Below are 17,603 nucleotides of genomic sequence, written 5' to 3'. Positions count from 1 at the left end.
TTACATGATAGACATGATATTGTGTTTGAAACATCTGTCAGTCGTAAAGAGAATTTCGACTCTTATACTTATATAAGTTCTGAATTAAATGAAATTTATAAGCATTTCGACAGAATTGCTAATGTAAAAAAAAAGTCTAAAGAACTAAATAGAGGAATTCAACTTTAAGTATCAAAAAGTTTTAATTCTTCAAATATTTTGTTTCAGATGATTAAAAGGCGTTTTCCAACTGTTTAAAATATTCTTGCAATATTGAATAATTGTAGCAAAAGAAACAAGAGACGAAAAATGTATCATTGTTTTGCATACATTCCTTGCTTTTTAAAATGACTTCTGTATTGATATTTGATGATGATTTGCCCCATTTCAATTTGTTGAATTATGTACCTCTCTTTCATTATCATTTCCCTCAATCATAAGTATTAGTTTTAACGTCCAATCAAATATTATTTACCACACATAGATTCAAGTTTTAGTTTACTATCATTCTCATGTAAAAACTCAAAACACCTTGCAAATATTTTATAATTTTTAAATGTCTATGATAGCTGGAAAACATTTTTTTGTTATCTGTATTCAGAACAAAAATACTTAATGATGGTTGCTTCAAATATTTTTGATGTAGCTACTATTTTCTCTGTCGTATCAATGGAAATATGATATAATATATTTCCAGACATTCATAAATATCAATTAGTAGAACTTTATCATTGGTTGTGATCAATCAATTCGTTTTTGTTTTCATCATAAGGATAAATATAAAATGACAAAAAGATTTGCGAAACAGTAAAAGATTTTTAAGAATTTTAAGTTAGTCAAACTACCAAATGGCAGCTACGTATATATGATGCATGGTTGCGCTATTCTTAACTATAGAAAATGTTTAAAAAAACATACAATAATGTTTCATAATGCTTTAAGTATTTTATAAGATAAAGATTGTGTTAGATTATCTGTTGGATTACGTATAAGCATGACTATGATAAATGAAATGTATGGTCTTCATAAGGAAGTTTAATCAATAAGAGCTATTGTTCTTAAATTTTGTGATAAGCTCTGAATTTAAGGTTTTCTTTATGTTTTCATTACTTACCATTGAAGAGGCAATTTGGCTATCAATAAAATTTCTCTTTGAATTCTGACGAGTTGTTTTCTATTCTTCTCAAACAGCAGCTTAGAAAAATATAACTGAAGCAGAAACTGTCTTGTCCTAAAGTGCTAGTAATATTGGCTTTTTGAATTTTGATATCAACACAAGACAAGTACTTTTCTGTGGACAGGGACACAAATTTTGATGATTTTCAATTATATTTTGGATAAAGAGCCGTAATTGCAGAAATTTAGTGTCAGAAAAATATGCAACAAAATATTGTTTCAACAATTCGAAGAAATACCTTTTACATTGAAAATAACAGACCAAATTATTTTAATTCCTTATAACAACACCCCGGGAAGAAATATGTTTATTTTGACGTTATTCAAATTGGTCAACTATTTCAAGTGTCTCTATAAACTAAAAGAAAAATGTGCACTGCAGGTGTTAGTTTCCGTTCATAGATAAAATACTATAAAGCAAAAAAGGAGTATTGTCTATAAGCAACTTTTGTTTAATTCTATACCTCATTATAATATGATTTACCCCCTTTTTACTTAACTCAACATAAACTTTCCAAAGTACATCATATTCAAACAACGTTAGTTTCTAAGATAATTAGCTCTATACATCACATTTCACATGATTTTAATTTCTAATGTTTTTAACAAGTTTAGTTCATTTTAACGTATTACTTCCCTTTCCTCTCTCAAGATGCGGAAAATAAGGACAAAAAAAGACAAATTAATGGTTGCGACTCCCTCCCCCCCCTTAACATTTTCAGAGAAAAATTAAGACTAACAATTTCATAAGTTACAATCCTCATACAGGTAAGTGTTTTTTCGTTTTCACCGAATGTATAAAAGCAAAGTTTCTGCACATACTTTTTATTTTTCTATCATAAATTTTGGCGTACTACGTATGTTTGTGTCTTGTTAACATAATGTCAAATCTAAGTTATTTGGGCCCATTACTTGTACAATATGTATAAATGTACATCATTAGATTATACTTTTGAACAATTTTTCTGAAAATATTAATGATTTTCTACAATTCTGTTTTAAAAATATTACATTGTCATTGAATGCAAAACATTCTCTCAAATTTAATCAGTTTCTACAATAAAAAACGCTTTCTGAAAAAAAATCTGCAAAGAAATGTCTCTTTTGTTACGTTGCTTTTGAGTCAGATTGTGTGACAGGGAATATTTAATACTGATTGCAAAAAAATATAAACACCTCTTAAAAAAATTCTTTTTAATGTTTAAATTATTCAACAGCTTAATCCCATTGACGTAATTATATTAGCGTGCTTTAAATTTGCATTGAAATTGTCACGACGACACGCATATAATATTGTTCATTCTCTTCTTTGAGTCACGCAACGTCAACAAGAGTTGTGAATTTTTAGGTTTGAGAAGCCAGTTAGAGAAGTCATAGGACGTAGATGTGGCTCTAACACGCCTTTTTAGAGATTGAACTTTATTTATCATGATTCTAATAAATTTTGCTTCGTCGGGTATCAATGAACCTAATTTATTTATCTTTTATGCTTTAACATCTATCCAAAAATACTTTAGAAAATTCTCTATGCATGAGGCCTTATAATATTTTTCTTGCATTTACGCAGCATAATAGAAAAGCTTTACCTGCTGCTTTAATATTTAAATTTTAGAAATTGCTTATGTGGGAGAATAAAGTAGTTTTTTCTTCTAGCAGCTGAAAAGCTGTTTTGTAAATTTCTAATTGACTATATTTACAATGTATGGATCTCTGCAAAGTAAGAAATTTCATTATAATTTTGCTATTGTTCAACCAAATAGTTTTTGATATATTACAGAGTTAAAGTTTCATTAGTTGACAGAGGTCATTTTAATAAAATATGTCTTCATGTAGCAATGTAAACTATTTGTTATAAAGAATTCGTTGCTAATGTCCTTTTTGTGGACATTTAAATGTCACTCAATCTATTCACTTCTCTTCAAACCATGCAATCACAGATCTGATGCAGAAAAATAACTGAACAACAAACACACTAGGAAATCTATTTGAAAAATAAGGCCAAAACTCCTTTGTTAAAGATTGACTGTTTTTTTGGTTTCGCGTTCATACTTTGCCAGCAAAGTAAGAGATACTTCAAAGAGTGACTAACTACAAAAACCAACCTATGCAACTATCTTTATCGAGCAGCTATGAACATTCCAACAAGCAGACTAATCAAAGTGCTTGTTCAACACGGCAATATCATAGAGCATGATACGTCATTTAAAAACAGATGGATTTAATTATATACTTTGTACTGCATGTCACAAGGTGGTTTATAGTGCTGCTATCGAAAAAATGCTTCCGCCAATACTTTTATGAACATTTAAAGAAAACATTACCACCGACTTTCTCTTCTACTTCCCGAAACAGCTTGAGACAACAAATAAAGTTGATATTCTACGGAATATCTTATCTTGCATTCAACATAGATTCACTGGAGAATGTTATCGATTTTGAAAAACTTTGAATAATTTATGGCTCGGAAAAGAAAATTTAAAAATATCCCAGTGTACAACATAGCAAGCTTTCCAAGTTTTAACAGATCTTTAAGCCAGCTATTATTCCATCCATTAACTGAGTGTGACACAGTGTCTTATTTTTGAGGGTGCGACAAAAGAAAACTGCATTGGATGCCTGGAAATTAATTAATCCTTAACGGACTATTGAACCAAAGAATTACATCGTCAGAAAAAACATCACAAAGCAATCTATGGACGTTATTGAGAGGTCTGTGTTGCTGTTATTTCATTGAATGAAAAGGAAACTGATACAAACTGATTAAATATGCATGCAAAGGAAAAGTCAGTGTAAGTACTTTAAAGGCAATCTGTATTTAAACTGCGCTTTGTTATATGAATTTTATCCATTGCATTTTTACGACAGCTGTACGACCAATTTCGTATGAAAAATCAGTTTCCTCGTATTCACAATTTATTGATTGTAACTTTACTGAACTGATTAGCAAATAGTTCATGTTAAATCGATGCAGACAAATGAACCTGTAAAATTGTCTGAATGTTCTGTTTTAAGAGCATGATACACTACTCAAGTTGAAAAAGCTAGATGTCAACAAAGTACAATATTTTTGGCAATAAACGCAGGAATTGACCAAGTGACCATTTTACACAAACTGTTATCGGTGGATAACTTCGCGAGTTTTTATTGAATTCACTCAAATACATGCTTAAAATAATCGCCGTATGTTTCTTTTTCAAATAAACTTTGATTGGATAAATTTCGATACAATACAATGGCAAGAACTGCGAAAACCCTAATTTTTGTAATACAATCTACATATCTTTTGCCCTGTTGACGCCGTCATTTTGGATAATCATGATGGCCCAACGCGCACACATATAATATGTACGTACCTATGACTACTACATCTATGGTAAAAATAGATATTTTAATATGGCGCAAAGCTCAAATTTAAACACGGTAAACAATTACAGACTTGCATTGTCATGTTATATCGCAAGCTAAGCAAAGAAGATAAAAAATTGAACATGCTTTGTATATTTTAACTGGTCTGAGGCAACGTATTTTAAAAATCTCTTTGTAAAAGCACTTCGACTTTGTTTTGAAAAAATGCAGCAAGCCTTATTTAACGTTGATTGTTATTCTTTCAATAATATTACACGACGCCTTTCCTTTATCGCGTTCCAGACTTTGTTGTGAGCAAAACGCGAGTGCCAAATTGTATTCGAGAAAATGCAAAGTTCGACGCTTGAAACAGGCCTTATTATGCGATGCCCGATGTTACTAAAAGATGTTAGATACAACCACATTTCACGTAGTGATTAGCCGCTGACAGTGCGAGTACGGGCAGATTAAGAAAAAAGGTACGTATAGCGTACATATGGATTTAATTTTAAAAAGACAAAATACTATTAACAAGTCTTCAATTTACCTATTGATATTATTCTAATTGAGAGTCAAGCACAATCCTTAATTAACATATTCATAATCACTATACATAAATTTAAAAGTTGCTTTTTATCGAGGAGATAAAGGGAATTTAACTGAATGAAAATGAACTATTAGTTTGAAAAACAAGAAAGAGAGCAAAGATGAGCATAGCGTCCATGGTCCTAGCTTTATACTGTTCGATCACTAATGTTTTACTTCTATTCTCCTACTACCTCCACTGTCTTTATACCGGCTGATCTTTAATGTAATAATTCTACTCTCATCTGTCGAAAATCATTTGACTAAGAAACACACAACTTGAATAAAATTTTTTTATATATTCATAAATATACCAAATAATAATTGAAAACCATATTTAGGTTGATACAGTATGAAAAAATCGTATACAGTCAAGAAACTTAGACACTTCTCAAAAGCCAAGACCTCTTTTATGTGAAGACACATTTACGACCTTTCGTTAGCGGAGGTGAATACCAAAACAACATTCGCAAACAACATTGTAAACTGTTGTAAGCGGTTGAATTAGTAATTATCCCGACAAATGGACATATTACGGTATATAAATAGATTTTGTTTTGTAATGCACGTAAATTCTTTCGTCTTCTTCATTTTTCTTCATGAACCACTATAGTTTCTTCTCCAGGTTTGCGCATTTAAGTTCCTCAAAGAAAATTTTTTCATGTCATGTGAACTTTAAGCATTGTGTCTGTACAATGACAATATACGTGATGAACTTGTTATATGATAACGTCTATGGACTCAAACGTTTCACTATACAGATGTTGGACTTTTTAGTCGTTATCAAGCATATAATCATATTTCAAAACATTGTAAAACAGTCATATTTAAAAATTTTTATAATTATGCAAAATTAACAAACATCTCATAAGCGGACACCTCCGACAAAAGAACACCAAGTCTTGGTCTTAAGGGTGTCCTTTACGGTAAGTTCGATTGCATTCATTAAATATAAAATGCTTTAAAACGTCTATGCCTATATAGAGTAAAGAATGTTCTGAATTTTCTTCCTTGATGTTTTCCATCGTTACAAACATTTGCTGGCACGGATGAAACTATCAAACACAATAGTGGTCATTTTACGAGCGTGACTAACACTATCTTATCTACGTCATTCGCATTGAATATTAAAGTTTATTACATGTTATTTTGCTATGACATGATTTCTTTGCAAGAAATTTTCAAAACATGTCTCGCATACATTTTACTTTTCTTTCAAGGATCAGGCATGTAAATTTTTTGTGAGAGAAAATTTATGGTTGTTGGTCCGTTATTCATGTGTATTCAGTTATTCCTGGCATTTGAAATGTCCCATGAAAACAGAGAACAGGAAATATTATACCGTGATTTTACGCTTTTTAAAAGAATAAAAATGCAAATTAAGAACTTTCAAGTACACTAAATGAATAAACCAATCTTCCATGTCAAATAATGGTAGATACAATGGACGACAATGCAAATGTGGCCTATGGAGCGTTGCCTGAGAGACTCTACGCCATCGAAGAAGGTAAAGTCGCATACGTGGGCGAACAGGGAGCAATGAATTCATCAATGAAAGCAGCACGTGACTGGCTAGAGTCATATCGCGAGAAAAACACATTTAGAAGATGCACAATCTAACCCAGCGAGCAAGAACCGTACAAAATGCAAACTTCGTATAATGACATTTTGACATATTTTGGCCTTGAGGTTGAGACTGTTGTTTCTTTATCCCAAAACATTTTTTAAGCGATTGACAATGCCCTAATGTATGATAATGTACAAATATGGAAAAACATGTTTCAAAAGTGAGATTTTTACAAGGATGCGTCGACAAAGGAACTTTGAAAACATATACACATGCATATTTTTCTTGTAACTTACAAAAGCTTAAAAATGCAAGACAATGTAGGTTTCTATGCTTTTAGTATATCTAAACGTGGATTATAAATTCAATTGAAATGAATCGACTGTTAGGAGCAACCAAAGTAGAACATGCATATATATTTGAGATCACTGGGGAGTTTTGGTCCAAACAGGCAACCGAGCCAATTGAAATCTGCCACTTTTAAATCATTTTATACACAATAGTGATGGAATTTAGTATGGATAAGTTTAAGGAGCCAGTATTAAAAGACATATAATTGTATTACGTATTGTATACAAAAATGAATCAGAAATAAGTTTGAAAAAGGTAGAAACATTTTTATGAGGTACAGTTAACTCTCTTGAGGGCATTTGCGTGAAAGTTATATACTTAATGTGCAAGAGAGAACCAATAATTTAAATATGCAAATGATACAATGGTTGGCTACAAGCGCAAGCCAAAAACTAAGTTTCAAACGACTTTCTCTCCCTTACAATTTGTAATAGACGGTATAATTTCACCATTCAACTGTCAAAAAGAACTGCTCAATTTTCTTATTTTATTTGGGAAGACGTTATAGCCTATAATACAAATTTACATTCTGTTGTTAATCATATTTAACCACGGTTAGATGTCCCACAACAGTCACAAATGACATTTGACGTATATATATATGTTTATAGATGTAGATCACCCATGACAATAAAGTCCTAAGAAGGACAGTTCGTGTTGATGTTGACTGACGTTTCGACAACCTTAGCGGTAGTCATCTTCAGAGTTCCCGGGTTCAAACCATTCACTTTGAGACATATATAGTCGAACTTCATTCCAACAGCACTTAGTGAAAGAAAAATTATTTAGTGGATAAGAAGAATCTAGACAAATTACTGAATTATACGTCCAAAGCCACGAATCAATGTTGATTGTCGTGAAATGGTATTGGTAAGGTCGAAAGATCAATGCTACTCCAAAAGCGAACTAGCTAGTGAAGTGGGTTACAGCTAAAGAAATGTCAGTGACTATGTAGAGAGTAAGAACTGTGGAAACTATGGTCCAAAACTAAAATCCCAAGAATGAACTGTGGGAGAGTACCCACATTGCTTGGGGAAATTATCACGTGAAAGCCTAAAATCCTTCATAGGTATATAGCATGGCTGGAGGAAGGCTTACCAAATACTATTTAGTTGGTGGTTTTCATAGATTGACTTTACACTCTCCAACAATTGGCCATAACGACATGTTTTGAGTTTTTTTTTAGTGTATAATTACAATGTTTATTATACATTGAAATATTTACAAATCACCTACAACTCATTTCACATATTTTATTAAAACAGAGATAAAATATTTTGGTGTAAGTAAGTTGTTATAAAGCGTAACGTTATTGTGAAGTGGTTTTACCTTATGGTTTCTTGATAGTCCTACACGTAATGGCGGACCTGGATTCTTAATTTTAACACCGCCAAGAAAAAGAACCGCTGGTTTTGTTTGTAAACAGTTTAGGTGAAGAAAATGTTGAGATTGTCCCTCATTTTTCATATGTAACGCTCTCTTTAGAATTTATAGGTGATGACTTTTTCTCCTTTGTACCAACGCAAGAAAATGTGGAAATTTTCCCTTCATTTTTCAAATGTCAAAGTTCTCTTTGGAAGAATTTATAGGTGATGACTTTTTCTCCTTTGTACCATCAACAGGGGTGCATTTGTAGTCGGATGACTCTTTTTAAAACAAATGTGTATCAAAAATTTGTTATTATAAGCACTCGTCAGAAGAAAAACTAATAAGAATAACACGAAAGACAAGCTGCGAGCAAATGCAATTACGTATGTATCAAACTGTTTTGATATTTTGATTGTATAATCATGCCAACTGCATTTTGGTTATTTCATTATATGCAAATAGGACACTTGAAATCAATGATAATTTTTATAAATACAAAAATAAAGCCTACCGGAAAACATATGACTCCCACCAGACATTCTCTTGCCGTTCTTCAGGTTCACAATTTTCTCTTCATTGGAATCACTTTCGACATCATGGTCATGAATCTTGTTCACTTTAGCACTACTCTTATCGCAGGTGTCACGTGAATCGCAGGTGTCGCGTGCATCATCATCTTAATTAGATTAAATGAGTAAGAGAGCAATCAGCATTATATGTACATGGTACTGCATCTTACCTAATAATGATGATGTATTTTCATTTTGAATCACACACTACAATACCATGCAAAAAGTCAATTAGAAAATTTATCACGCCATTAAAAGTAGTACTACATGCAACACATAACTATCTTCATAGGTACATCACTATCTTCATCCATACATCACTACCTTCATAAATCCCCACTCCACCTTTATGTATCCCCACCATACCTTCATACATTCCCACCATCATACATCCAAACCTTCATGCATCCACAACTTGATACATCTTTAACTTTATGAATACCCACCCTTATACATACACACCTTCATCCATACACACCTTCATCCATGCACACCTTCATATGTCCGCACTTTTAAACATTCCTAATTTTAAGGCTACCCAGTTATAAGTGTGATTGATGGATATATGCTACTATGTGCCTAAATTCAACAGTTAAATTCAGACCACTAAGAGTGTTGACTAGTTTATAAAACTCTGAGAAAATCCTTCTCTGTCCTCATTTAGTACAGTATAACAAAGTTGTCATTTTCAAAACTTGTGCTTTTGACTGATTACTCTGTAAACATTATGAGTTTAAAATTAAGGGCTTTGTGATGGGGAAAAAGAGTCTTACTAAAAATGTGAATTTGAGTTCAATGTAAGACAGCATTATATAATGCTTAACAATGAAAAACTTTCAAAATTCTAAAATCATTGTTTGAATTGGATTTACTTCATTACTGCCTAGATTAGGGCAGCTTCCCAACCTTTTTTCCTCTTTCATGATGAAATCATAATGTAATCTTTTATGATGTAATCACTTTTCACAGTTTCATTTATCATTTTACATACCGATACCTTTACTATTTATTTTGATATGACTGCTTTCTTTTTGTCCAACATCATTATCCTTTCTGTCATAAGGTGTATTTATTAGTGACATTTCAATTGCTTTTTCTATATCTCTTTGGTACAACTTTTCACGAACAGAAGGCCTTACAATAGAAAAAATCTCATGACGTTGTTGTATCACACATTGAAGAAATTAGTGTGTACATTGGATTACACAAGGCAAAACAAAGGCTTATAAAGGATTAGAGATCTACTCTAATATCTGTGTAAAACAGCATGATGCCCTTTAGCCAAAATTAAAATCTATTTTGGGTCACACCTTCTCTCGCCTTTCTTCTCTTTGTTCATTTCCTTCTCTTTATGCTTCGCCTTCTTTGTTTGTGGTTCAAAATCAACTTCAAAATCATCTGAAACATATCATGAAGTCATAAATACAAAAACTTAGCAATTTAAAACAAGAGAAATCTATAGAACATGGAGGCATGACATTGAAAAGGAAGTAAAGTATGGATCCCCATATATATTTATTGCATATCTACCAAATTAATAATCTCAACTTTTTCACAATAAAACAATGTAAAATGTTTAATAGTGCACTAGATCAATCATGCAGCCAGTAAATAATTGTGGGGCCTACATTCACATTTGTTGCATCAGTATTTTTTTGAACAGTGTCTATGTAGGTACATGTAAACTGATCCAATATAAAATGTCCCCTTCTCCTACCTATGTAAACCAGAGTGTATAACCACATACTTTACTGTAAAACAGAGCAATTATAATTTTCATTAATAGCTACGTAGCTATGAGATCACTGTATGTACATTACATTACCATCACTTTCACAATTGGAGCTCATATCAGTATAATTAACATTTTTTCTCCCTTTCCTACAAGAGATGATGGTGAAAAATAAAACATGAGTAAAGCTAAATGCTTGTAGATGTAGATCTTCAAGGTTCGAGCAGTCCTGAAAATGACTGTTGGTGTTGTTAATGATTGATATTTTGACATCCTTTGATCATCAGAGTCGAGTAACACACCAACACCAAGAATTCTTTTCAGGACTGCACAAAGCTGGACGATCAACATCTAAAAAATATAACATAATAGGCAATAAAAATTAGAAATTCCAATATGAAAATCGTCCCTGCTTTATTAATCACCAATATTTTCAACCAACAGTAAAACTTGTTTCACCCATACGCCATAGCATAGTAGTGATAGTACAAATTGGAATCAAGTAACAAATTTTAGAATTCTTACCTTTTAGATTTTCGCTTAAAGGTCATCTTTAATGCATATTTACAAAATTAAAAATTATGCTATTAGAGAAAATACTAATGAAGTTAGGATTCAAGTTTAACTTCTCGTGGTTTTAACATGATTTTCATTATGTAGTTGAATAATCTTATAAAGTTTCGCGCCTTGGCGTCATTACACTGGATCATATCATTACACTGGATCATACACTGGAAAAATGCATTTTTGTGTATTTCTTTACTTTTAAACTCATAATAGAGCTTAACAAACAGTGATACATTATTAAAAAAGTATTTTTGTCTTGTTGAAACACTGCTTTAGGCTTTTAAATTATTTAAATCAAAGTTTGCTTCTGCTGAAAGACCTTGGCACCTGTAAAAGGGGGTAAGAAATATTTAAGTTTCCGTTGGTAGTAATCGTAAAGAATGTCAATCACAACAAAGATACCACCTTTACAGCTAAAAAATTTACCATACATTGTCAAGAATAATTTTAAAAGAAAAATTTAATTTCCTGCGAAAGATGAACGATTGTCTGAATATTATCTACAAGTACAGCTCGTATTTAAGCACTTTTACTTAGGATTTCTTTTGTTTTGTCTTTATATATAACCAAGGAAGGGAATGGCGCAAGCATCACAGCGCAAAAAAAAACGGTATATTTGTAATTTTCCGTGAGATGAAAAGATTTTTTCTTATAAAGCATGTAAAATTGTAAGCTTGGAGTAAGAAATTTATACATAACATAAATTCAATGAGCTCTCTTTTTGGTCGAGTCCTGTGGTTAAATCAGGCCATCGAAACACCGAAATTTAAATAGCCAAAATGAAATTTAGAATTTTCTGAATATTTTTTTTAAGATCTATCAGAATAATTAACACCGAAATGTGTTCATGTGTACTTTAAAATACAAATCACGACAGAGTTCAAGAGCTATACTACTTTTCAGGAAATGTTAGTGATGCATTGAACTATCATAAAGACACGGCGTTTTCAACAAAAGATTCTGATAATGACAAATATGAAGGAAGCTGCCCTGCTTACTGGCAAGGCGCTTGGTGGTATAATAGTTGTTATTATTCCAACCTAAATGGTAAAAATCTTGCTTGGCTTGGTTTTAATAACGTAAAAACCAGTGAAATGAAAATCAAACCATGAAGAATTTTCATAAATATTTATAATTTCAAGGCAATGATCAAAATCAATGTCAATACGTCATGTTATATGTCTTAAACATTTACATTCGTTGTTTCTATGAGAAAATGTGCAAAAAATTGTTATAGATAGAAGTCAAGAAAACTGTAATTATTTCATGAAATAATAAAAAATATTGTTTCAATCAATGATATTGATGAAGTATGAGTTTCTAACATGTTTATCTAAATGAAGTTGATGTAATCAAATCATACTCAAAACGACTTCCGTTTTTTGAGTTTGTAATGTGACTGTTTTCGTCTTCGTGGGCATGAAATGATTTTTCACATTATCAATGCTTACATAGTTACACGTTTAAAAGCATTTAACTAGTGCTATTGTGGGCATCAGCCATCTTGGGCGAGCCACATTGTTCGATAAGTCCCTGGAGGTTGGTTGCAATTCAACAATATAAAACCCCTAAACACAACCACAATCGCTACACCTAAATCGCATTTAACTGCATTACAAGAGCAATATATGTGGTGCTTTAACATGATCTCAAAGAACAATCTCACGAAAGTTCAAATAACAAAGAGTTGATTTTGTTTGAACGAAGTGGACGCTGAATTCACAAGTTTCTATTTCTATGTATGCTCACTTGAATGTTCTCTTGGAGTCAAAGTTCCCTGCTGTCAACATTAAAGTATGTCACTAGAGCCTTCGAATTTCATGATTTGTGTTTATCATACATATCCAAATTAACATATATATTACATTTAAAGTAGTTTATGGCGGTTTTTTGTTGAAATCATTTATACTTAATGACCAAGTATTAATCATTGAAGAATTATTCAGATAGCTGCAACTTTATATATGTTGTCAACTTGACACGGACAAAATATTAGATTGAAGGCCAAGCCTATTGTTAAAATTCAATGCATTGGAAAACGACATATCAACAGTTTTACCAAGAACAAGCAGTTCTTCAATGGTGGAAGAATGTAAGTTATACTCATAATATATCTAAAGTTTGTAAATCATATAACTATAAATGCTGAAAGATTGGCTACCGACTACTGTTCTTTACAGTCTGCACTCTGCAGAAACAATTGAGTTAGCGTAGCCAGAAAGCAAGCCTTTCTTGGCTTTATTGGTTTTCGGAAAAAAATTTGCCATACTATATTCAAAACATGTGCATGTCCTGTCAGCCTGTCAGTGCTGATGCTTGTCCTCCAGAAGCGCCTTAGCAACGATTGCTAGGATGTTAATGACGTAGATGCAATTGGTCTATAGAAACAAACAGTAGTCTCAATTTACCGTGTAACTTTGTGCTGTATATTTAATTAAATTACTGGCTGCGACTCGCCACCTTAGCACTCCTATTGGTCAGAAAATACAAATTACTGGCTGCCACTATGCTTATTACATGCGTAATAAGATGTGCGCTACACAAAAAATTTCTATAAAGTGAAACTATTGTTTGTTCAATACTGCCGTTAGATCAACGCCGACTGTTAAAATAAAGGCATCTGATCAATAAAGTTAAAGGTACGTTTTTTGAGTAAATTTGACCTCTGACATAATATGACGGATGTCTTCAAGTCAAAGAATTGTGATGTCAATAAATAATGAATTATTATTAGTTTAGGGCCTGTTCATATGTGCCGGGCTGGCCGACTTTGCTAGGCCAGTTTTTTATTTGATTCGCATGAGGCGGGCTAGCCCGACAAAGTACGGAAATAATTATTTACGCACGCAGCATAAAAGTCCAAATCCCGATTGTTTATATTACTTTTATAAGTTGAAAGAAACTCAATGATGTTATGCATTAGTCTATGGTCCGCCTAAAGTTGCTCTTTTGCTCGCCTTGTATTTTGCATCGCATTGATTTTTATGAGCATGCGCACTAGTACGATGTTTAACACGGCATGCCGGTCTAGCCCGCCTTGTGCATTCACATGAGCCCGTTTATGCCGAGATCCCGCCTCGTTTAAGCGACATCCCGGTAAAACAGGCCAGGCCCGCTCATATGAATCAAATTTGAAATTATATGTAAATACTAAAAGAGGTGAGATCTTGCTACTGCCGGGCTAGCTCGGTAAAGCGGGCCAGCCAGCTCATATGAACAGGCCCTTGTATACATACACTTGAAATTGTAAACACCCAGTTTATAACTTATGTTTAGATTATGTGTATAACTTACACTTTCCATAATTACAAATTGTTTTCTCTTGCAAATAAGTGTTTCATTATCGTTACACGAGTTAATTGTATTCAAGTAAGTCTTGAATGCAATGAAGCTTGTACGTTGGCATGGCTACTATGTAACAGAGAACATGCATGTTAAAGTCTGATTGGATCTACATGCTCTTACATATTCAGTCATAACAAATATATATAATCAAAGTTTTATTATGACGAAACTTTTGTAATGGTTCAAAACTTATTATTGCAAAAAAACACTTGTCAGTCGTGTACTTGTGAAAGTGGTAGCCGGTTTTTCTAACTGCAGGCGTCGAATTATTCTAACGTTGCACTTTATTCAAACAACATACTTACGTATAGCGTGATCGAATTCCTTTATAATTTATTGTGATTGTGGGCGCTGATCCAACCTTGCATCTCTATAATTACAGGATTTAAAAAATGCGTATATTATAAGTATACTTACACCTTCCCACTAATGTATATTGTGCTGTTTCATGGCTTAAGTAAGTATATCATTTTTCAATGCATTTGAATTTTTACAATAGGCAATATAGCTCTTCGATGTCATAATACCTTGTGATTTTCAAGTTAACACCATATATCTAAAGTGATTCTTGAATGATTGATTGTTCAGTTGACACAAGAGCACATTCAAATGAACATACATAGAAATAGAGACTCCCGAGAGCTCAGGTAGCAACAACTTTGCACGAACTTTTCAATGCAAATTAGAGTTTTTCAACCTACCGCGACTTGCGTGAGTTAGACAAACTCAAAGTGTTGTATACCAACAAATCGAAAACATTAAACAAGATTCCAAAATCCCAAGAAGCGTGTTTTTAGTATACTAAGCATTGCGGCGGATCTAATAAGAAGAAGAAATTTTTGCTTATAAACTTAACAGAATTTTAAAAAACACTTGAGAAAAACGACGATTTTTTTGAGAGCAAACATGTTTCGACATTATCAGAATGCCATCTTCAGTGCAGAATGGTTAGTGTTAAGTAATATGATACGTAATATGATATGAATAAATTAATTACAATGAATAGGATTATGATTCAGTTACTAAATATAAAATATTTACAAAAAAGGAAAAGAAAAATAAGTATTAAGAACTTATAACAAAAATATTATTATAAAGTAAATATAGTGTTGTAGTGGTGAACTTGGATATTTAAATCGGGATTAGTTTTATTAATGTGTAGAGCTTCCTTGATTTTGGTGAGAAAGTGGATTGATCAGTGTCGATGATTTTAAAACAGGAAGGTGAGAATTTGTTTTTACATGAAGGAGAGGCTTGAAGATGTTTGTAGATAGTGGAGTTTTTGTCTGTGTGAGTATGTTCCTTTATCCTGGTAGATAATTGGCGAGAAGTTTCACCAATATAGTGGGAATTACATCCCGCACATGAAAATTGATAAACTACCATAGATTTGGAAAGTTCGGGAAGTGGGTCTTTAAACGAAAATAAAGATTTTATTTTAAAAGATGTGAAAATAAGTTTAACGTCAATGTCAGTGCAGTAGCGTTTAATGATTTGTGTGAGTTTGCGTTGTGTGTGTCGTGAGTAATCACCTATGTAAGGTAGTTTGAAATAACGTTTATTGTCATGTTGTTGTATATCGTTAGTGTTAGTTGTGGCGTTAGATGAGTCAGTGCTTATCTTGTTGTCCAAATAGTGTTGTATAGTGTTGTTGATGAAATGAAAAGGGAAAGAATTACGTTGGAGAGTGAATATTAGTTTCTTTAAATCACGTTGAAAGCCGATGTCTGTGTTGTTAAGTTTCCGTGCTCTGTCGGTCAGTGTTCGTATCAGTCCAATTTTGTAATTTAATGGTGTGAAACTAAAAAAGTTAGTCAGTAGTCCTGTATATGTTGGTTTGTGGTACGTAGAGGTCATACAGTTTTCATGTGATTTAGTTAGTAAGATGTCAAGAAAGGGCAACTGATTGTCTTGTTCGGTTTCGTATGTAAAGTTTATGTTTTGATGTTGTTTGTTGATGTATTCGTAAAAGAGTAATGCTTCGTCTTTGTTATGAAAAATACAAAAAATGTCGTCAACGTATCTGCGGTAAAATAAAGGTTTGTTGTTGCCGTAGTTATTTAACCAGTTTCGTTCGTGAAAACCCATGAAAATGTTGGCTAAAATGGGTGCCAAGGTGACCATACTTACCCCGTCAATTTGGTCGTAGTACTTACCGTTAAATAAAAATGAGTCTCGGCCGTAGCGATGTTAAACAATAGTTTTAGTTCTGTTCTGTTCATTTTGAATGTAGGGTTGTTGGTAAAATTAAATCAATAGCAATGTCTATGGTTTCGGTCAGTGGTATGTTGGTAAAAGGCTTTCAACGTCAAAAGAAATAAAGAATTTGTCATGTGGAGCGTTAGTGTTAAAAGATAAAAATCATCGACAAAACTAAAAGAATCTTTAGCAGAATGGTCATTAGGTATTAGGGTTGGAGTAAAGAGCTGAGGTATTTGGCTAATTTGTAGTTATACGAATTGATTGAAGAATTTATAGGTCTGATAGGAGGTATGTCATTGATATTGTTTAATTTATGAAGTTTAGGTAAACCATATAATCGAGCTGGCTGTGAACCTCTAGGGTACATTTCTTGAAATGATTTTTCGTTAATAGCGTTCTTTTTCTTTAAGTTACGTAGCAGTCGTTGTAACTTTGCTTCACGGGAAATTGTAGGATCATGATCAGTGGTTTGAACTTAGATAAATTGTTAATTATAGTGAGGCAAGAGTTAATGTATACCTGACGATCCATAATGACTACACCATTGCCTTTGTCAGGTTTGAGAACAATGATTTTGTCATTATTCTCAAATTCAGAATTCTTTGCTAGCATTGACTGAATTAAACGAGGAAGTTCTTGTACATGAACTTAACTGAAATTCTTGGCTAACATTGACTGAATTTACCGAGGAAGTTCTTATTTATAAACTTAACGGAAATTTTTGCTATCATTGACTGAATTAACCGAGGAAGTTCTTATTTATAAACTTAACGGAAATTTTTGCTATCATTGACTGAATTAACAAAGGAAGTTCTTA

The 17,603-nt window shown here is 32.5% G+C and overlaps 1 protein-coding gene and 3 long non-coding RNA genes across 4 annotated transcripts in view; 1 reads left to right on the top strand and 3 right to left on the bottom strand.

Moving 5' to 3' along the window:
• LOC124454894 (fibrinogen beta chain-like) overlaps window positions 1-17,603 on the bottom strand; it is a 104,377-nt gene that overhangs the window by 15,024 nt on the left and 71,750 nt on the right.
• Window positions 2,804-3,788, top strand: LOC124454348. The gene is made up of 2 exons (XR_006951420.1): window positions 2,804-2,872; window positions 3,742-3,788. It is a non-coding gene; the product is annotated as an uncharacterized LOC124454348 (long non-coding RNA).
• LOC124454347 lies at window positions 6,818-8,398 on the bottom strand. The gene is made up of 3 exons (XR_006951419.1): window positions 8,333-8,398; window positions 7,474-7,768; window positions 6,818-6,953 (listed from the first exon to the last, which is right to left on the bottom strand). It is a non-coding gene; the product is annotated as an uncharacterized LOC124454347 (long non-coding RNA).
• Window positions 10,294-11,466, bottom strand: LOC124454345. Its single transcript, XR_006951416.1, has 3 exons — window positions 11,198-11,466; window positions 10,766-10,821; window positions 10,294-10,338 (listed from the first exon to the last, which is right to left on the bottom strand). It is a non-coding gene; the product is annotated as an uncharacterized LOC124454345 (long non-coding RNA).

The sequence above is a fragment of the Xenia sp. Carnegie-2017 genome, unplaced genomic scaffold (assembly GCF_021976095.1).
Source record: "Xenia sp. Carnegie-2017 unplaced genomic scaffold, XeniaSp_v1 HiC_scaffold_3, whole genome shotgun sequence".
NCBI classification, from domain to species: Eukaryota; Metazoa; Cnidaria; class Anthozoa; order Malacalcyonacea; family Xeniidae; genus Xenia; species Xenia sp. Carnegie-2017.
This window is presented reverse-complemented; position numbering and strand designations above follow the sequence as displayed.